This window comes from Lissotriton helveticus, chromosome 6 (genome assembly GCF_964261635.1).
Source record: "Lissotriton helveticus chromosome 6, aLisHel1.1, whole genome shotgun sequence".
Lineage (NCBI taxonomy): Eukaryota > Metazoa > Chordata > Amphibia > Caudata > Salamandridae > Lissotriton > Lissotriton helveticus.
The window spans coordinates 1522887332-1522910753 of record NC_136067.1 but is presented as its reverse complement, the minus strand read 5'-3'; positions in this window follow the sequence as shown (position 1 = coordinate 1522910753).

Genomic DNA, 23422 nt, shown 5'->3' with positions numbered 1-23422 from the left:
CTGTCTAGCGGAATTTGCACTTTATTTGATAAACTCTACAAGTACTTTATCTGATAAGTGTTACAAGCTGAACTGTCATTGTGTGTGTTTAAATATATGGTTTTAGGAAATCTTATAAAGGCAAATTGTATTTTTTAGGTATTTATGGCCCTTTTTATGTCGTGTTTACATTACTGTTGTTGGTACATTTATTTGTGTAGAATAAATGGGCAGGTGAGAGTTTATTTATTTTTATTTATTTTATAAAGCGCCCAAATCACCCCATCAGGGTATCTCCATGCTCGGACTGCTATAGGCCTCCAAGGGGATACAAATTAGAATAAAGTCGCTTTTAACATCTTTCTGAATCTCAGATAGACAGGGCATTGTCGTAAGTGGATGGGGAGTTGCTTCCAGTATCGTGGGGCCAGGTGGTAGAAGGCTTTGCCACCCCTTCGCGCTTTTTTAAAGCGTGGGACTTGGAGCAGAGCTTTGGCTTTGGAATGGAGGGGTCTGGAGGGCTGGTACCTCACAAATTTGTCTTTTAGGTAACTGGGGCCTGAGTTGTTTAGGATTTGTAAGTCATACAACAGATCTTAAATGTGATCCTCTTTCGCACTGGGAGCCAGTTTAGTTTTTGGAGAAAGGGGAGAGACTCGGTTCTGGATGGGGCATTGGCCACCAAGCGGACCACCATGCGGGTTGCACTGTTAAGCCTAACCTAAAAATCCATGGTGGTTAATGACTGCGCTCCTGGCATCTGTGCTGCTGCCAGTGAAAACACCATAACTATACTAGATATCTAAGACACTTTAATAGCTTTACAATGTCATATGTGTGCCCATGAAAGTTCAAGATCAGGCAGCTAATAAATAAAAAAAATTATCACAGCTACATGGAGAACAACTTTTGTTTTTGTGAAAGCACACAATTTATGCCCAATCAAAATGTTCACTATTGGGTCCCAGCATGTGGGCGGTGCCATACACCCTCTTCTAGTGATGCTCACAGAATTGTCTGGCGGCAGCTGCACAGTCAAACTAGACAACAAAAAAGCCTGAAAACCATCAAAGAATGAGGTTCAATTAACATAAAATGTGATGTTTCGCTACTTCCAAATAGAAGACATCCAATCCGGCTTGTCAATTGTAGACGCCAACCCTGTAATGTTCCAAGTTACTTAATGCAACATAATACCTGGCCTATTATTAATAGTAAAAACTGAATCAAAATCAGGTGACCAGACACCTCTGCTCTCCTGTAATGCTACGTATTTCCTTTAATTAAAGGGTTTACTCTGTGTTGTTATATTCTTTTTTTTACTAAGAGGTAGAGATTGTCCTTCGATTTGCGTTTTCTTTTAACTGAATTTTCAAATATTTACATCACTTGATCGAAAACTATTAGATCGAATGTACACAATGGTTTCTCTTTTTGGAAGTACTCCTCGCAACCATCACTTCTCCAAACAATTACCTGCTCCCTCTTGTCTCTTAACTGACCTTGAAAATAATACATCAATTTTATCTCTAAATTAACAGCCTTTATGCACATGCCACTCACTAACCTATTTTTCTCGTTCTATATTTGGATTCGTATTTCATTTACTTTCCAGATTATTTGAAATATATTTTCATAACGCTCTTTACAAAACTGTCTAAAACTGTACGTGTCAATGTCTATTCCCTGCACAGGAAAAGAGCAGTGTTTTTTTTAATTAATGTGTGTTTTATTGTTTTCTTTTCCATTAAAGCCTACAGCGTTGTTGTCCTGTGGCACAATGAGCGGCAAACCTCTAGTCATAAAACTGCATTTTTGACATTCAAATGTACAAATCTAACTAAGGGTCATAGATTAAAGCCCCAATTAACTGATTGCAAAGCAGATGGTAAATGGCAATTTTGCTTCCATTTTTTATTTAAATATTATTCAGAACACCCTTGGATTAGCAACTCTGTATAGACATTTATATTCATAGGGTGGCGTTTGATTACATAAATTGCCTGAGCACACTTGTAAATTGGCAAAAAACTTTTCAAGTGTTCATTTGACAGATCAAGATTGTTTATTTAATATATGCCATGCAGTTGTTCGAGGTAATCTTCACTAAATCTGTTGCCCCTTTGAAGGTCGTAGCTGTGCGCACTGGCTATTTAAAGAATGAAAATGTGTATTGATATTTCCACACGATTGATATATGCGCGTGCATCAGAGAACGAGCTACAGATTCAGGCCCTGATTTCGAGTTGGACTGGGGGTGGCTGTAAATTCACATGGGAATTTACCATTACTGTCCGCATATCTGCCTAATATCATCCAGTCACAATTTAAACCCCTTGGAGAGTGAAATTGGCCTGTGGTACCGATTTTTCTCTTTGTAGAACAACAAGAAATATCAATTTCTTAATGGGTTAACACATACATCTAACACCTGCTCAGAAAAGGCGGTCATTCTATATAATTAATCTAGAGGATGTTAATATCAGTCAAAGAAGCAGTGGGGAAGAGATAGGACAGTAATCTACCCCTGAGAATACACACTAGTCTCTTTAAGACACATACCATCCTACTTCGAGTTGGGTGGGAATTGGCTATTGCCATCTTTAGTCGAAATTGCCAGCTGCTCCCTACTTTCCTTGCACAGGCAGAAGAGATACTTCAAACCCAGTGTCATAATCTCTGCCACTGCTAGTTATCAATCACTCATCTACAACTAAAACAAGCATTTGCAATGCAATCGGTCTCGCCTTTGGGACTTTATATGTATTTAGCTATGCAGCACATTAACCTGGGTGCTGAAACATCTACTGTTCTTTAATATGAAGGGAAAGTAAGCACCAAACTGCGTGTCACGCCAGGTATGGGAACACATGGAGAGAAATATTGCCTTTCAGCGGGGAATGGTATAGTCCAAAGCTCTGTTTTTAATATAAAATTAGGGCCTTTGGTTGTCATATCAATGAAAATACAAAATGTGAAAAAAATATTATTGTCTACGGGTGCTCGTGGAAGACAATTTCGATGAACTGGAATTCAGAGAATGCTAAATTAATTCTGGTATTTTACTGACCTCGAGTGGTTGTTTTCTATCAAAACAGTTAAATAGAGGCAGTTGAACAGAAAATATTCCCTAAGCGGAAGCAGGACTGATCTCCAGAGCCCACAAAGTACATACACATATAAATATATGCTAAAGTATATGCAAGAGGTCTTGAATGCTTGACCTAAAAACTGTCTTGGAGTACTCACAACTATTTCTTAGGTGTCTATATGCATGCTACTACCTGTTCACTCATAGCACTTTAAATATAGCTACATATAACAATAAGCGGATAATGGGCTAGTGTTTTGTAGAAGCCAGTGTTGAAGAACTGGGCAGTTAATCCAGTAAATGCTGGTGGTACCAGGGGTGCTTACTATCAAATATGGTCCAAAACATATGTCAGAAAAGTAGACAAAGCCATAAAAATATAGAGTCCTGATAACCAATACTGAAAATGACATGCTGGTCTTATAGATCTAACGAGCCAGGGTTAAAAGGACCAACTGAGGATTTCAGATAACTGAGAAAAAGGGTGGTTCTTCTAGAATTCCCTGACTTGGGAATATGATCCTCAATGGATGTATGAAGGAACTACACATGCTGTTTCCAAGCCTACCCTTACCACATGTCCTTGACCACGCAATACCTTTAACACGCATTGTCTTTACCAGGCAAGTCTTTACCATGCATATGCATCTACCACGCATGCCTTTACAATGAAAATGTAAGTATATATAAGGTAAGCTACTCAAGTAAAACTATATATATAGTTATAGGTAGTTATAGTTAGGAACTATTATCCATAGGAAATCGGCAACATTCTATTCCCAATAACGTTGGCGCCGATTAATGAATCTTTGCACAATTTTCTAAACTTTTGGCCAGCTCTGGTCCGCTCCTATCCTGACAAATTCAGGATGATTCGTCTAGCGGTGGCCGAGAAAAAAGGGGGGTCCCAAAATGCGTTTTCCCCATGCAATTTCCCATAGGACTTTAGCCACAGCTTCAGCCCGAACTGCTGAATGGAATTACGCCAAATTTGGCAAAGATGTAGTCTTCAGTTCAGACTTGTGCCTTTTGCTTAAATTGTGTCAATCTGTTCAGTAGTCCCTGAGAAGTGCACCCTTCCGATCATGCGCTGAATGCTAATTGGCTGTCAAGTGGTTGTCAACATTCGAAACCAGGAACTGTTGGCAGCCATTTTGTGCCTCGGCAGAAGCGAGGATGAGAAAGTCAGTGGAACAAGTGTGCAAAAAGTGTAAAGGGGCGGGGTAGAAATATCCTGATCTTTTAGACCTGCTTAGGGGGTCCCAGAAGGACCCCCAGGGCCCACCAATTTCTATGTTTTTATCAAAGACCCGACAGGTGCATGTAGGGTGTCCGGACTCTGCCATAAAAAAAAGAACTAAAATAAAACAGAGCTTTTTTTATAATTAGCCCCCGGGGGGTTAAATACTGAGATCAAAATTATGAAATCTTATGGGGGGCCCAGAGGGGCCCCCCCAGTCCCGGGAATCGTCACCCCCGGGGCTGGAAAAAAAAATTGGTGGGTGGAGGGGGCTAAGTTCCCCAAAGCCACGGGGAATACCACCCCCGGGGCTTTATGTATTGTGGGAGGGGGACTGCGTGGCCCCTCTCCTGGAGCACTGGAGGGCCCCATCACCCCCCTGGGTTACAAAAAATAATAGTTGGGGGGGCGGCAAGGTCTCCAAAGCCCCGGGGACCACCATTCCCCAGGGATTTTTGTATTGTGGGAGGGCCAGTTCCTGCAGTGTCCCGGGGTGTCCATCCCACCCTCCTATATAGCAAGGAAATCTGTTCTCTCTTTCAAAATCTAAATCAAATTGCTTTTTCACATGGGGAGCTGCATGTTAGTAGTTCCCCAAGTGGAAAAGCAATGCCGGCTCCCAAACGCGTAGAAGTTGTGCACCAAAGGCCCTGGAGTCGTGCGCCCTACAGAGTATGAGTTGTGCATTCAGCGCGTGCATACCAGGGGGCCGCACTGAGCACTGCGCTGGGTGCGCGACTTCTAATTTTACAGTAAAAAAAATAGCCCCTATCAGTAATTTCTAATATCCCCGGGGACCCTATTCCCCGGGTCTTATAATAAATGTTGGGGACCGTGGGGGGAGCCACACAGCCCCCACGGTCCCGCAGGCTCCCCGCGTCCTTTGGGAGCCGGCATTCTTTTTACACATGGGCAGATGCTAACTTGCATGTGGAAAAGCACTCTGGTTTAGATTTTGAAAGTGAGAACAGATTACATTGCTCTATCTTTCAAAATCCAAATGAAGTTTGCTATGGGAGGGGTTGGAACTGCGAGACTCCCGCCCTCTCATAGCAAACAGCAGTGTCCCAAGGGTAGGTACCCCGGGACAATGCAGGAGCCGGCCCTGGGCCTGGCGGTCCCCAGGGCCCTCAAGGGCTTCCCAGGCAGAGGGCCATGCAGCCTGCCTCCCACAATACACAAATGCACGGGGGTGGTGGTTTCCGGGGCTTGAGGGGGGTCGTTGCGGCCCATACACTTTTAATTTTGCAGTGGGGCCCTTGGACACGAAAGTGGCACAAGGGGGTTGTAAATCTGGTACACAGTGTTCTGTTTTACTTTTCTTTCTGTCAAGTAGAGGATCCTGGGTAAATATACCGGTTTCTGTACAGCCAGTACCTTTCAACCCTACCCCCAAACGGCTTTCTGCCTGTTACCATAGTAACAGTTCATGGAACACTTAAGTGAGCACAGAGGTTAGAAGTTCACCACACAATGTTGCTAATCGAAACAGTTACTGTGCTGGAGGTTTAAATGTTTTCCATAGGAACCGTAAGTTGTAGCTATAGATTCTGGTAAAGAGCTGGTAAAGAGTTAGCCTCAGTATTATACTTATAGTTATAAATATCATTTCTATTTTTAAATGTTTTATAACTATATGATTATCACACTAAATAATAGTAAATGTCAGAAAAAAAAGACGTATATACTTTTTGAATTAACTTTTATTAAAACAACAATAAATAACTAGAAACATAACTTTAAGATAACAATATAATAAATACCTAAAAAACATAACTTTAACATAACAGTATGTTATGTTATGTTATGTTAGTTGTGTTTGTATATCGCATGGCTGCCCCAGCAATAGGGCGTCCCAGCGCTTGCAGATGGGTCAACCAACAGAGAGCTGTGGAGGATACTGTGAAGAGTGCCAGATTGGCAGGCTCAGCTAGGTAATTGGTGATAAAATGGAGGCGAACAGCCAGGTTTTTATTTTTGTCCGGAAGAGCCAGTGGTCTTGCGTGGCGCGTGCCTCATGGGGGATGGAATTCCAGAGGGCTGGGGCCAGGAATTGGAAGGATCGTCCGCCTGCTCTACTCTTGCGCACCCTAATGGTGCGGGCGAGGTGTAGGTCGGCGGAGCGAAGAGCACGTGGGGGGACGTAGAAAGAGCATAGACCCTGAAGAATTTGGGGGGCTTGGCCGTGTAGTATCCTATGAGTTAGACAGAGTGTTTTGAACTGAATTCTCTGTTTCACCGGCAGCCAGTGAAGGCGACGAAGGATGTGGGTAGTGTGACAGCATCTGGGAAGGGCAAGGAGAGTGCGGGCCGCAGTGTTTTGAGCCCTTTGGAGTCTATTTATGGTTGTTAGGTTGGCACCATGACATAGACTGTTGCAATAGTCCAGGTGGGATAGAACCAAAGACTGGACTATTACTTGTCTGGTGGATGGATCAAAGAGGCCCAGAATGGGCTTAAGGGTGCGTAGGCGTCCGAAGCAGGTACCAGCCACCTTTTTTGTATGCGACTCGAAGGAGAGAGAGTTATCCATTAAGACTCTCAGATTCCTAACTTCCTTCTTAGGCGTCCGGGGAGAGGCCAACGTCGAAGGCCACCACTGGTCGCCTCATTTCTGAGAGTCCAGGCTGATTAGGAGTACCTCCGTTTTTGAGGCATTGAGTTGGAGGCAGTTCTCTATCATCCAGCTCGAGATGGCTGTAATATCTTCCTGAAATTTTGCCTGATCGGAAGTGGTATTGTTGGAGAAGGTGAAAATAAGCTGTGTATAATCCGCGTACGAGATCAGTTTGATCCTACGTTCTTTAGCTAGCAGGGCCAGGGGGCGCACATACACGTTAAACAGCGTAGGGCTGAGAGCCGACGCCACATTTCAAAGGGAACTTGCTGGATGAATAGGGTGGGGCATGTATCTGAAAGGAGCATTCAGACACAAATGATGTAAAGCAGGCCAGAGCCTTGTCCCTGACCCCGATCTCCTCGAGACATCTGAGTATTATCTCGTGGGAGACCATGTCGAACGCCGTGCTCAGGTCGAGCAGGATCACTACTGAGGTATGTCCAAGGTCCTGTGATATTCTGAGTTGCTCCGTGACCCCTAGGAGTGCGGACTCCGTGCTATGGTTTGCCCGGAAGCCGTTCTGTGACTCATCCAGGATCCCTTGTGCCTCCAGGTAGCTGGTCAGGGTGGAGTTCACATGAACCTCCATAACCTTGGCCCGGTACGGAAGAAGGGAGATGGGTCTGAAGTTTTCGGGAGGGAGGGGTCCAGAGTGGGTTTTTTCAGCAGGGGGATGACTTTAGCAAGTTTCCATGATCTGGGGACTGTGGAGGACGATAGGGATTTGTTAATCAGTTCCCATCCCTCGTGCTGGATGGGGTCTCGGAATTGCCTGAAAGTTTCAGGTTTGACATATATACTTTGATATAGTAAACAAAATGTGATATGGACTCTAATGGAAGAAGGGTAGGTAATCTGCAAAACAAAAATAAAAACAGGTGTTCAAAATTAGATTGATGTGACTGAATGAGGTCAAACATTACAAGGTAAAGTAATACCTGTCGATATTTTTTAATTTGCACGTCTGCAGTGTGCCTGATACATTCCACCTCTCGTATAGGCTTGCGTTTAAGAGGTGTCTGTATGGAAGTACCTACTGCGTCAGATTTACAGTATGGATCAACAGGTCTTTAAAATGATTCAGAGATGAGACAGAATTAGGTGAGAGATCAAGTCATTATGCAGGACAATAATCTTTGGGGATTATTTACAAGTCCCTTGCGCCACTTTTGCATTACTTTTCCCATGTTAAAAGAGATGCAAAAGTGGCGCAAGGGGTTGTAAATAAGCCCTTTTATTTCTAATGCATTTAATCAGAGGCATTGTATATTTAGGCTGCTCTGCGTACCTTGTGTTAACACTCTGACCAACAGAGTTCACAACTTGAACTCAGCTTTGGTTGTACACAGCACAGTGGACAGCAGCGTTCATAACTTTAAAAGAAAAAGAGAAAAGATGTGAGAGAGAGTGAGAGAGAGAAAGAGAGAAAAAATGACATTAAAAGGTGAGAGAGGGAAGGTTATATATATATATATATATATATATATATATTCACTGAAAAAACCATAGGTTTCACACCAGTTATAGTTAGGTGGAAATTTTACTCGCATAAAACCATTGAAATTCCCACGTTATAGTTAGTTGGACTCACTATAACTTGCGCGTGCAATGCACTGCTGATGACGTCACATATTACATCACTCATGACATGGTCAGTGACATCACTCATGACATCACTGATGACATCTCAAATGACATCACTGATGACAACATCCTTGTGACAAGGTGGCAGACCTCCTATCAGCATAAAATAACCTTTGACACACACATTCAAAAATAGAAACTAACATTTTCTTAAAAAAGGAGAAACCAATACCAATTACAACAACTTATTAGGTCATTCCAACATCTACATACACATCCACTAATTCACCAACAGTTCTATATAGTCACTCATGCATGTACTTACTCATCATATGTACTCATACACCTATACATCCTGTTACACACTAATCCATATAGTTACTCACACACAAATTCACACATGCAAATAAACTATCAAAAACCATTTACTTGAATATACTGCTATATACACACCACTACACATACTTCTACAGAAACGGAAACATATTTACTCTCTTAAACAATCAATTATAAAAACACATACTCACTAACCCACCCATACACACAATCATCCACCCATACAGTCTTGCACACATGCTGTCTTCAAAATGCATACAAATAGTGAGTCACTCATTCATGCATCTGTGCTCTAAGTAATATCCCCCACCGAACCATACAGACACTGATACTGATTCTCAAAAAAACAACTAATAACCCATATACACACTCATGTAGCTACTCACCAACCCATGCAGCCACTTATACATAAAGTGAGACACAGATACAGATATTTAAATATGTAAACATTACTCGCTAATATATGTATTCACTAAGATACATTTAATAAGTCAGTTAACCAATCAATTTTATACAAAAAAACATCCATTTAGACATTTATTTACCCATTTATTCTTCCATCAACCTTTAGATATACATATATAAAAAATATTTATTTTTCAGAAAGATACACATTCACTGGATGATGTCATCAGTGATGTTATTTGAGAAGTCATCAGTGATGTCATGAGTGATGTCACTGACCATATCATGAGTGATGTAATATGTGACGTCATCAGCAGTGCATTGCACGCGCAAGTTATAGTGAGTCCAACTAACTATAACGTGGGAATTTCAATGGTTTTATGCGAGTAACATTTCCACCTAACTATAACTGGTGTGAAACCTATGGTTTTTTCAGTGAATTTAATAGGTTTTTTAAATGCTAATTCCTAACTATAACTGGTGTGAAACCTATGTTTTTTTCAGTGAATATATATATTACCTACTGGCGGTCGCCAGTAGGTATATATAGTTAGGATTTTTTCCCTATGGGATTTTTGAAAATTCTATGTCTAATAACTTTGGCGTTTGTGGACGGAATTGGCTGAAATTTTCAGGAAAATGGAACATTTGGTTTCTGAACATCCCCTGGAAATTTGGGGGGGGTTCGTCAATGGGTGGCCGAGAAAAAAGGGGGGTCCCAAAACGTGTTTTTCCCATGTTAATTTCCATAGGGCGGTTGGCCTCACTTTTAGGCCGAACGGCTGAATGGATTTGCACGAAACTTGGCAAAATTGTAGGGACTGTTAGCCCGATGTGCCTTTGCTAGGTCTCAATATATGTGCTCCAGTGGATTTTGAGAAATTAACGTTCAAAAAAAGATATATATCTGTAAGCGCGCTCCAGGCAGCGCTCCGGTTCGCGTACCTGACGCGTAACGGAACTTCGCGTAGCGAAGCTGATTGGCTCTCCGGTGTCTGTCAACATTCTAAACAGTCCGGAGCGGCCGCCATCTTGTCTCTCGGTAGGATCGAGAGACAAGAGGAGGCCAAAACAAAGGGGGAAATGACCATAAGGGGGCATAGTAGATCCTCCCTGACCCCCTAGGTTTGATGTGGAGGCTTTAAAAGGGCCCCGCAGTGCAAAAAAAAAAAAAAACTTTTCAAATACTGTATGTTAATTGATTGATTATTTTTTAATTTCTTTATTTTTTAAGCAATTATTTATTATTGTGATTGTGTTTCAAAATTTAATAACATTTCTAACATTTCACTGTCTGAAATGTCGTCATTTTCATTGAACATAGCTTGTAATCTCTGAGTGTGTAAAATGTCCTCATTTTGAAGGAGGTCATCTACTGCTTGCACACATTGCAGTAGTTCTTGGTCCCAAGTTTCATCCATAAATTCTATATAATTTGGATCAATTAATTCTTGGCTGCTCTCTTGCAGGACAATTTGAAATGAAACTTTCTGTTCGCCTTCCAGGTTGCCTGAAATTTGGATTAAAAAAAATATATTAGTAGAGATAGGGCACTGTTGGGATTAATTTTAGATAGGCAGTTTTTATCAGTGAATTTATCTTTGGGCAGTGTATAGTATCAGAGTGGAAGTAGGAATATAAAAAAGTGTATGTGATTTAACGTAAGTAAATTCATAATTATACAAGAGAAACCTAACTCCATCCATAACTATAACAGAGAAGTCTATCTAAATCTATAACTACTACAGAGGGATAGTATATAACTATCAGAAAAAGTTTACCATATTAACTGATAGTGCACAATATACTTTAGTTTTTAAAATAACAACTTACCTTTACAAAGAAGTTGAAGTGATTAGTGAAAATCCAATTGAAATGTACACCAGGAAGTAGTAGTCAAAATGGCTGTGTTTCCTTCTCTTCCTTTATATATATTCAGGTATATAACCAATCAAATGTCAGGTAAAAAAAGTAGAAAATGAAAGTAACATTTTCATTGGTTGTCAATTCCAACACTTCAGATGTGTTTTGTGAAGTAATTTACCTCACGGTATTTAGAGAGGTCTACAGGCTAAATGGCTAAATGGAATTTCAATCAAATTTGTGAAAATGCTAGGGATTGGTATGTAGTATGAGCTAATCTATATTTGGTGAAAGTGTCTCCAGTCGTTTTTCTGTAAATTACTTTCCCACCTTTTTTGATGGAGCGCTTCCCGGGGAGCGCCCCAGTACGCGAACTGGCGAGCGCCCCGGTACGCGAACCTGAAGCGTTACGGGAGTCCACCATTTTGTGTTTCGGTCGAATTAAGATACAAGATGGAGGGCAACTAATGTTCAGAATGAGTAGAAGGGGGCACGGTAGACTTATCTTGACCCCCTAGGTTTTCTGAGGGTGGCTGAGGAGGCCCATATGTGCGGGAAAAAAATTTCGCGAGGTTAGCTTCCGGTTCGCGTACCGGGTAGCGCCCCGGGGAGCGTACTTTGTTGAAAATTAGTGAAAAAAGTTAGACTAAAATAATAATTGTGAGTGATCAGATGTAGGGTAGCTCTGAGAAGAGCTTTTGGGTTTATGGTACATTTAGGTACTTATAAGTAGGTACCAATGCACAGTCTTCAATTCAGAATGAAAATTCTGTTGCCCTCATCTGAGAAGTGAACTCCATCTCCTCTGTAGATATCTTGCATGTAGTAACGCAAGTTATTGTTGTACACGGAGCCCATTCCATGGTCTCTCATGTAAGCTGAAACAGATTTGTTTACATGCTTCCTCGACTTCTCAATTTGTGGACAAAATTGGTTCGACCACCTCCATTTCTGTCTTTGGTATATATTTGAATATACCAAGGCAGTCTGAGGAAAAAGTGCCATTAATTGCTCAAAGGTGTCCTTTAAAAGCATTTCCAGACCTACCCCAGTCAAAGTGCCCAAGTCATTACCTCCACAGTGCACAATTAACAGGTCAGGTTTTGGCAAATGCATAAAGGTTTTCACCAATGGTATCAATTGGTGACATTTTAATCCTCTGTGGCCAAACCACTTAATTTCCACATCTTGTAAATTGAGGTTAGGTAAATTTCTGTTATCAGCATACCTCTGAGCCCAGTAGATGTAACTATGTCCAACAATCCAGACAGAAAACATGGTGAGAGAAGGTTCTGCTGCAGTCAGATGAAGTGTGGCAATGAAATGGCAGTTGAAAAAATAAGAGTTTAAAATGAAAAATACTGTGGAGTTTCTGTGTTAATGAAGCAGTAACAGTGATTGGTGGATTTTGATTGCTGAAAACAGAAAGTTAGGGTGCATGGATGAGTTCTTTGAAAGATGTATTTTGAATGGTCAAGAAAAAATCATTAAATGAAAGATTGCACTGGATATGCAGGTGCACTGAGAGTTCAGAGTTCAATTAAAACATTGTTGTGTGAACTTGCAAACACCAGAGGTCTTCCAAGAGGTGGTTGCTATGCAAAAAAGGCAGAGAGGGCAGAGGGGGGAAGGGTTTTGATTTGAAAAAAGTGAGGGAAGAGTTTTGATTGGGTGACATGAGAGATATGTGTGAAGAATTACAGCATTTCTGTGCTTTTGATAGCTGCAGACTCTGGAGTGCATACCTTTTGCTCTGCTAAAGACAAAGTGGTGTGTTTCTGAGACTGTTTTGAAACTCATAAAGTATTTGCTAAGGTGAGAAAAGATTTATTTAATTTAGATAGAGAATAGTGTGCTTTAAGGAGGAAATTATGAAGAAAGTTGTGTTTTTAAAATGTTGCTTTGCCTCAAGTGTTTTACAAATAGATTTTGTTTCTTTGAGAAATTGTAATTGGAGAAAATGTGAAGTATTAGTACTGACAGGGTGTTTTTGTGCATAGGAGCTGTGCAGTGTTTTCAAATTATGACTTGAAAATCGTTTTTGAGGAAAAGGAATGCTTTTAACATTTATGAGAAGGACATATTGGTGTATGCTTCTTTATAAGGCATTTGAGTGTCTCTGATGTTATTTTTCCCATTTTAATGTAAGACCTTTCCCCGTGGTGCAAATTCCTTGTAAATATGCTCCCACCTGTGCTTGGCAAATTTAGATTTTGAATGTTTGAGTTACATAGCCATGTTAAAAGTGGCCCTAAAATGCTGCAAAGGCAATCAAAAAACGCTTCCATGTGTCTTAAGGACATTTTCAGTCATTTCCCCATGTGCAGTGTTTTCAAATTATGACTTGAAAATCGTTTTTGAGGTAAAGGAATGCTTTTAACATTTATGAGAAGGACATAATGGTGTCTGCTTCTTTATAAGGCATTTGAGTGTCTCAGATGTTATTTTTCCCATTTTAATGTAAGACCTTTCCCCGTGGTGCAAATTCCTTGTAAATATGCTCCCACCTGTGCTTGGCAAATTTACATTTTGATAGTTTGAGTTACATAGCCATGTTAAAAGTGACCCAAAAATGCTGCAAAGGCAATCAAAAAACGCTTTCATGTGTCTTAAGGACATTTTAAGTCATTTCCCCATGTGCAGTGTTTTCAAATTAAGACTTGAAAATCGTTTTTGAGGAAAAGGAATGCTTTTAACATTTATGAGAAGGACATAATGGTGTATGCTTCTTTATAAGGCATTTGAGTGTCTCTGATGTTGTTTTTCCATTTTAATGTAAGACCTTTCCCCGTGGTGCAAATTCCTTGTAAATATGCTCCCACTTGTGCTTGGCAAATTTACATTTTGATAGTTTGAGTTACATAGCCATGTTAAAAGTGACCCAAAAATGCTGCAAAGGCAATCAAAAAACGTTTTCATGTGTCTTAAGGACATTTTAAGTAATTTCCCCATGTGCAGTGTTTTCAAATTAAGACTTGAAAATCGTTTTTGAGGAAAAGGAATGCTTTTAACATTTATGAGAAGGACATAATGGTGTATGCTTCTTTATAAGGCATTTGAGTGTCTCTGATGTCATTTTTCCATTTTAATGTAAGACCTTTCCCCGTGGTGCAAATTCTTGTAAATATGCTCCCACCTGTGCTTGGCAAATTTAGATTTTGATTGTTTAAGTTACATAGCCATGTTAAAAGTGACCCAAAAATGCTGCAAAGGCTTTAAAAAAACACTTTCATGTGTCTTAAGGACATTTTAATTCATTTCCCCATGAATGTAGGTAGGCCTCACCTTAAACAAACCTCTGGATAGGCCACACCTTATCGTCATCCTGAATTAATCATTTAAAATGCTAGGGACAGATTTATGATAGGTGTATGCCTCTTTTGCGCCACTGTGCGTCACTTTTGTGATGCAGTGGCGGTGCAAAAGATTTGCTATGTGGCGACAAAATTACAAATTGATGCATCTAGGCAGATGTGTCATGCTGTAAAAAAAACGTGCCACATGAAACCGATGCAGCAGTGATGCAAAAGATGGACCATGTTGCAAGACAGGCCTCACTTCATCTCCAACAAGATAAGAAGCTTAGGGATAGATTTATGATGACTGGTGCATCCCGAGGGATGTGCCAGTCATCCTGCGCCGCTGTTCCGCCACCCATGGTGCGCTGCATTTACAATGCGGCGCACCATGGGGCAAAAACGGCACAGATGGCGCATTGCTGGAGCTGCATCGCAAGTGCCATGCAGCTCCAGCAAGGCTCAGGGGTGCCCCATCTCCATTTAATCTGCAACCCTGAGTAGGCCTCACCTTAAACAAACCTCTGGATAGGCCACACCTTATCGTCATCCTGAATCAATCATTTAACATGTTAGGGACAGATTTATGATAGCCGTGTGCCTCTTTTGTGCCGCTGTGCGTCACTTTTGTGACGCAGCGGTGGTGCAAAAGATTTGCTATGTGGCGACATATTTAAAAATTGATGCATCTAGGCAGATGTGTCATGCTGTAAAGTCCTGTGCCACATGAAACCTGCGTCAGTTTTCATATAGGTGTTTTGTTGCAAGGTATGCATTAATTTGCAAGAAAGCCCTGTAAAACTAACACAGTGAAATTTAGAAGATTTCACTGACTCAGCTTTATAGCATTGCTGAATCAAATCATTACGCCTGTTTGAAACAGGCATAAGGAGTGATGCACCATGCAATGTGTGGCTTGCTCCTGTGCATTGCAGTAGACATGTTGCGCTTACGACGTGATTTCTGCAATGTGCTGCTTTTGCGGCACAGATGCGTGACGCATCTGTGCTGTTTTCACTCAATGGTGCTCCACATTGTAAATGCGGCACACCATGGGTGGCAGAGCAGCGGTGCACATTAACTGGTGCATCCCTGGGAATGCGTCAGTTAACATAAATCTGCCACTTTACATTTAAGTATGAGCAGGGGACACAGAGTTGGTGAGGCGTATCCAAGGTTAAGAAGAGATGAGTCCTGTTCACTGAAAACTTGGACATAGGCCTTACCTCCTCAGCATCGCTGGTCATGGCTAAATAATAGCTGCAAAATGTTACTCTTGTTAAACAATTTTACTATTATAGTCTCTGAGATTTGTGCCTTACTCTGCAACATCTCATTGTTGTTCTCTTTCTTTAAAGATAACGACAACATCAACATGAGCGACAATCAGCAATCAGTTGATCTTGACCTCATAATTGAACTCGTAATTGAAACATCAGTGGAAGTAGATCCCTTGGATGATTTAAATCCTGAGGATGAAGAAGAACATGATGAGGATGCAGATTTGTCAGAATTGTATGACATAGGGTGGGAAGCTGACGTGCTTGAGCCTATGGAACTATAAACATTTATATTTAAAATTTTATAATAAATGAAAAGTAAAAATGTAAACCGTTTCATTTAAAAATAAAGACACCTTCAAAAACAGGTTATGTGTAGTGTCTTCAATAAAATATTAAAATATGCTCATAAAATTAGATCAGATTCACATATAAAACAGCACAGGTAAAATGAATATGAATTCCATTTCTTTTCTGCTATTTCTGTATTCTAAATTTGCCAAGCACTAAAAATGTCAAGTAGTGTGTTAAGTTTTTGATGACTGTTATTGATTTACTGTTTGGTAATAGTGGTTTATAACATTTTTTATTATATTTTACCACAGATTCAACTGCAGATCATTTCAAGATTTCAGCATGCCAACTAAAGAAAGACTTAGAAAGGCTGCAAAACGTCAACGACAGCAGGTAAATGATATAATGCAGCAGTCCTCTAACAAAAAAACTTGTCAAGTCACCAAGAAAGCACCGGGTAAGAGCACAAAAACATTTATAAGAAATATTTGTAGTAAAAAAAATATTACTACAGAAAATGTTTCAGTCCAGAAAAAGAGAAGCATTTTAAACGGAAAGGAAAGGCCAATCAAAAATGTTACTGCTAGAGCAAGAGATAACTCTGTGCATGATAGTAGAAGGAAACAACAGTTTAGGGACATTCGTAAAAGAATGTTCCGCAACAGGATAATTGGCAATTTGTTAAAAAATATTAAGAAAGGTCAACAGAAAGTGGTTTTTTATAAGAGAAAAAAAAAGTTGAGAAAGTTATTGATCAGGCATTTGAAATTAAACGTAAGTTATTTATTTTGATAATCAATAGAATTAGAAAGCTAAACAAGGCAATTTATGATTTCAAAAGAAATAGTAGATGGAAGAGAATAGTTAATCGTAGTAATTTTTGTGAAGTTTTTTCCGGAGAATGGATGCATAGTTCAAGTTGTGAGGCATTTTTTAATGAGGAGAGTTATTTCCAGGATAATGATTTGGTGCATGCAGTTGACACCAGTGGTCGAGCTTATGAAGTGAAAGATGGTTGTCCAGTTGAAAAAGAAAAACTTGTGACAACAGAGACAGAAGAGGTGTTAGGTAATGAGGTTTTAGGAAGACGTCCTAAGGGTCCTGTGTACACCTGGAAGTGTAGTAGTATTTGCAGTGTGCGACAGGATTCCATCAATTTGCTTTGTGATTTTGTACGGACATTTAATAAGAAAAGTTTGAAGCAAAAAATGAAGTTGTTGCAAGAATTAGATCCTTGCAGAGTGAGAGAAGCGACAGGTTTGCATGGTCATTCACTGGCTTGTCTTTCCAGGAGAGTATGCCAGAGTGTTTTTCATCATTTCAGGATGCTAGCAGTGCATCATAATAAAGTGAGGAAATTAGTTAGAATGTTGTATTATGCTAAGAGTCCAGCAATTATGCTTAAACAATTATGCGCTGCTCTTTTGCATGGTTCAGAAGTAGATGTGAAGAATATTTGTGCAGAAATTGAGTTTGGTTACTTTCGAAGTAAAGAGGAGAATGTTGAAATTGACCAAGAAGAAGAGGGTAATGTGGAAGATAGAGTACAGGTTTCCAGTACAGATAATTTTCAGAGGGAAATTGTGACGTTTCAGGTGAAATCAAGTGAGAGGCCTAATTTCACTTGTGTGTGTTGTCGACGCACTTATTATAAGAATCAGACTAAGTTAGTGGATTTATATGCAAAAAGTGAAAGGGAAAATAATAGTGAATGGAAGGATTTCACAACATACTTGATGGTAGAAAATTGTTTTGATTTGGGATCGGATCAACGTGTGTGTACTTATTGTTGTAGCAAATTAAATCAAAACCAGATGCCTGCTAGAGCAGTTCATAATAATCTGGAATTGGTTGAGATTCCTTCTGAATTGAAGGATTTAAATACTTATGAATCTATTTTGATTCAAAGTATCCATCCCTTTCAGGCTATTGTAAGAATGGAGCCAAAGACAGGGAAATTGCCTCCATCAGATTTACAGAGAGGACGAAAGGGAAGAGTTGTTTATTTGCCTCTAGATTTGAAGAAAAACATTAACACAATTGGAGTAGAAAAAGTGGAAGAGGAACCTCTGGTTATCTTAGTTAATGGGGTTCCGACAAAGAATAAGAAAATATGGCAAGATTTAGTGGATGTTAGGAAAGTCAAAAAGGCAACATTGTATTTGAAAAAAAATAATAAGTACTATAAGAATGTTTATGTTGCAGAAGAGGAAGTAAGTGAGGAAGAGGATAGCGATTTGTGTGCTGGTCAAATTGAGAAAGTAGAACCCTCTACTAGTGAAGAAATATATGAACATTATAGTGTTCATCCTTTGCATTCCAAGGAAGTCATGGGGAATGCTATTGAGTTGTTTCAAATGAAACAAGCCAAAGGGAGTCCCATTAGTGTTTGGGAGGAAAGTTTGGAAGCTCGGTGTTTCCCACAGCTTTTTCCAACAGGTCAGGGAGGAAGATATGATGAGCGACCTCATCAAATTCCTGCTTCTGAATACCGGACTTTGCGATTGTATGCAGAAGATGCTAGGTTTCGACAATGTATTCCCTATTTGTTTCATCTCCTGTTTGAAAGCGATCTGTCTGGACTGTCATATGCAGTGAACCACATCTTGAAAAGTGGTATACACATGCAAAACATCTCGGCAAGTGACTTTATGGATAAAGTCAATGTCCAAGACAGTATTTTAGATTCTCACCTGATTAATCTCATGGCGTGTCAGCGTGGTACTAATGAGTACTGGTACCGTCGTCATGGTGATTTAAAATGTATGCTGAGGAACTTAGGAACTCCCACATGGTTCCTCACTCTGAGCTGTGCCGAGTATGGCTGGGAAGACTTACTTGAATTTCTACGAGAGGCAAATGGAAACATCGAAAACATCGAATTCAAGACACCCGGAGAACTGTGCTCTTTGGATCCAGTCAATGTATGCCGGTACTTCAATCATAGATTTGAAGCTATGATGTCTTTCATCATGAATAAGAAGAATCCACCTCTTGGAGAGGTGTTGGATTTCTTCTGGAGAAAGGAGTACCAAGCAAGAGGTGCTCCTCACATACATATGCTGTTGTGGATCAAGGATGCACCTAAATTTGGAACAGATCCAGAAGACTCAGTGATGAGTTTCATACAACAGTATTCTACGTGTGCTGTTCCAAACGCAAAGGAGAAGAAAAGCCTAAGAGAAAAAGTTCTACGTTTCCAAAGCCATCGTTGTGGAAAGTACTGTCGTCGTAAATTCCGAAACAAGGACAAGTTCTACACCAAATGTCGTTTTGGCTTTCCACGACCGGTGATTTCTAAAGGAAGAGTAAACAGTTTGATGTCTTCGCTGCGACATAATGTGATGAAGAAATCACCTAAAAACACATACAATTTGAAGAGGAACGAAGAGTCCAAGTACATCAACGACTACAACCCGGTGATTTTGTCCATGTGGAATGCTAACATGGATATACAGTTTGTGGCTGATAACTGTATGGCTGTGGCTCGGTATGTGACATCTTACATCACCAAAAAAGAGAAGACAGAATTGAAGGATATGTGGGAGGACATTTCCCATGAAAAGAGCCTCAGCAAGAAGTTGTACAGTTTCAGTCTGAAGATGTTGTCGCATCGAGAAATCGGAGCTTACGAATGTTCTGACCGGTTGTCTTCAGCAAGTCTCTATGCCAAATCCAGGAGTATCGTTTAGGCGAGTCTTGGTCTTGCTGCAACGCGTAATCGAGTTCTGAAACCTGTGCGGGAAATTGAGTATTTGGCGGAAAAGGAGCCAAACAGTACCGACATTTTGAAGAGCAACATGTTGGATACATATTATCCAAATCGAAGCAGTCACCTCGAGAATGTTTGTCTGTATGAGGTTCTTCAAAATTACATATTCAAGAGGAACATCAAAGAAGATACTGAGAAAGGAGTGTATGCTGTAATTGGAAGTGAGGGATGTCTGGTCAAGCAAAGAAAATGCCACTTGGTAAACCATCGAAAATTGAGTGGCGAATCTCCTGAAAAAAAGGAGTTTTTCTATTTAGCACTTTTGCAACTTTTCAAGCCTTGGCGTGCAGAAGAGGAACTGCTTGGAGATTTCCTCTGTTACGAAGACTCTTTCACTGCCGCCAAGGAGACCATAGAATGTCCTGCTTTTCCCAAATATGTAGAAATGTTGAATGTGGAAATCGAGCAGGAAGCAACGATTGCAGCCGAGATTGCCAGAGACAGTTCTCAGGACAGTCAGAGTTCTGCTTCATTGAGTCAGGATCCACTAGGAGGACCTGTTATCGAAAATGAAGCTGCCACTGCTATGAATGAAGTGTAAAGAGCCATGGCACATGCTCAGGAGGATGCGGTTAACTTAGAAGAGTTGGAAAGACAACTTAACGTTGAGCAGAGGAAAATATATGACGAAGTTACCATGCAAATTGATCATGGATTAAGTCATGAGAAGAAAGAGTGCTCATGTACGTCATTGAAGCCTGTCCGACTCTACGTGAGTGGAGAAGCGGGAACTGGAAAAAGTTTCCTTATTAAAGCAATTTCATGTTATTTGCAGGAAAGGACTGAGTCATCGCTGTCTTGTGTTGTCACCGCTCCAACTGGACTGGCAGCACATAACATTAAAGGGATTACTTTACATCGTTTACTGATGCTGCCAGTGGAGCATGACAACAAATTACAATATCACAAGCTATCTGGAGATGCTTGTTGTGAAGTTTCAAGAATCTTGAGGAAAATGAAACTTCTTATCATTGACGAAGTAAGCATGGTTTCCAATGTCATGCTTGCCTTTGTGCATTTGAGAATGCAAGAAGTTCTCAAAACAGAGTATGATGTGTTATTTGGTGGCAAACACATCATTGTTTTCGGAGATCTTCTGCAGCTGACACCAGTGAAAGGGCAACCTGTGTTCAAAATGCTCACGCATGAAGATACCAGGAAGTGCCTAGGCAGCATTGGCAACGTCAATATATGGTTAAACTTCAATTATGCTGAACTGCATGAAAATATGCGTCAGGCGAAGGATGAAGTTTACAAGAATATTCTACAAGATGTTAAAATAGGAAAAGTGACCGAGCATGGGAAAGAAGCTTTACATGCATGATTACTGTCAAATTTATATCCAGAACAAGATGTTGTGCCTGAGAATATTTTTCAGAAAATTACTGAGAAGAAATCTGGAATATGTTTGATGCCAACTCATGCAGAATGTGCTCTCTTCAACAACAAAATGTTGAATTTAGAAAAGCAAGAGATTGTGAAACTGGAAGCTATTGACAGAGTAGAGCATATGGGATCAACAATTATTTTGTTTGAGAATTTGAAATCAAAATTGGATTCATTAGAGAAGACTATATCTAAAACTGCAGGTTTTGAAAAGAGTCTGAATGTGTGCTTGAACTGCCGTATAATTTTAAGAAGGAATTTACATGTTGAAAGAGGTCTGGTAAATGGATCAATGGGTAATGTTGTTGATTTTGTGAAATAAGGGAAATAGAGATGGAATTGAATTTTTAAAAATTAAATTTGATGGCATTGAGGAAGTACAGCTAATTGGTCGTTGTTCTGCTAGATTTTTACTTGTAAAAGACTTATATGTTCGCCGTAAGCAATTTCCTGTTTGCTTGGCATATGCGGTGACAATCCATAAATCGCAAGGTTTAAGTGTAGACAGTGCATTGGTGAATATTGGCAGTTCTGTGTTCAAGGAGGGTATGGCATATGTGGCATTGTCAAGAGTTAGAACTTTATCGGGATTGTACTTGATTGAGTGTGATGTCACAAACATTTGTGCGGATCTAGATTGTGTTAAGGAATACAATAGGTTGAGAAGAGAGTATGCGCCACATTTGCCTCAATATCCTTTGTTTGAGAAACGTGTGGTAGGCCGGAAACGAAGAAATGTGACCAATACTGGGGAGGTTGTAGCAAAAAGACGAAAAGTCGATGAACCTGAAATTATAAGCAGAAACAAAAAGGATTCTGTTGAAGATGTTGTTGGTTTTCAATTTGAAAACACTTCTGGTGTCAACTGCTATGCTAATGTAGTGGTTAATGGCTTGTTTTCTCTAGAAAATGTAAAAGAAGAGATTGTGGTCAATTCAGATCAAAGATTATGCAGTTTGTTAAATTCTGTGTTAGAGAAATGTAGCACTGATAGAACAAAAATAGAAAGTGTGTCTGAAATTCGAAATCTGTTAGACAGATGTTCAGGCCAAACACAATTCTCTCAAAATATTCAGCAAGATTGTCAGGAGTTTTTAATGTATATGCTTGATGTATTGCATGCTGAAGGTGTAGATGTAGATCACCTGTTTGGGCTTTCTTATCAATGGCAGCATGACTGCGAGAACTGTAGGGTATCAAGTACTACTAGTGTAGACTCAGAAAGATTTATATATTTAACTTTGCCAGACAGTAAATCAGTCTCCTTTAATAAGCTAGTAAAAGCAGCTGATCACAACATGGAATGTAGCCAATGTAAATCTGAAATGATGTCAACATTATTTATACGAACTACTCAGGAACTGGACTTCCAGACTTCTCCGACTCCGATCCACAGCAAAGCTGAGACCCGTGGCGGACACGAGAGACGTGGGAGCGGACACCCTGGACATCCTGCACTTTGCTAACAGTGCAACCCCTGAGGTACCCTCGAAGTTGTGCATTGGGGTTTGAGTAGCCCCAGACCAGAGCGCCATTTGCACCAAAGCTCACCCCTCCACACTCCACGAGTGCCGCGCGGGGCCTGCTCCTGCATTTCAGCTCGACACGTCTTCCCGGTTGCTAGCCCGTTGGCTAGTGAGCCCTATGAAGGCGAACCTTTGAATTTACACCCCTGGCCTGGTAGCTCCAGGCTTGCTCCAGCTTCTCTACAGAAAAGTTCCCCAGACCTTGCTGGTCTGACCTGAAGCCCATCTTCACTTCCTGCGTGGATTGCGGTTACCAAAGCTTGTTGGGTCCAGTCCGAATACCGACACCGCAGTCAACTAGATCCGTCGTGGGACAGCTCGAATCCAGCTCCTGGTCGTCTTCGACGCCTCCTGGTCCTCGTGGCTGCAGAGACCAGCTTCAACTCTTCACCTGAAACAACTCAACATCGCCTGGTTACTTCCTGGTTCCTTCCTGGTCACTGGCTAGTGACCCAGACTCTGTCCCCTCTGCTTTCAGGTTCTTCTCGTCTCCGATCCACCCTTGGATCCACCTGGACACTTTTCCTCTGGTCGCCTGCAGCACTTCTTTGCAGCTCTCCATAGAAAACATCGACGAAACCCGACACGAAAAGACACCTATGCACCCGTCTTCCCTGGGTGAGGTAACTCGAGTACTCGGGTGCTCCCATGGGTGTTGACTCTCGATGTGTCCTAGTTAAAAGGGGTTTTAGCGTAGTCCATCTGGAAGTGTCCTTAATCAGTAACTTTGTAACTTCTTCGTTCTCCATT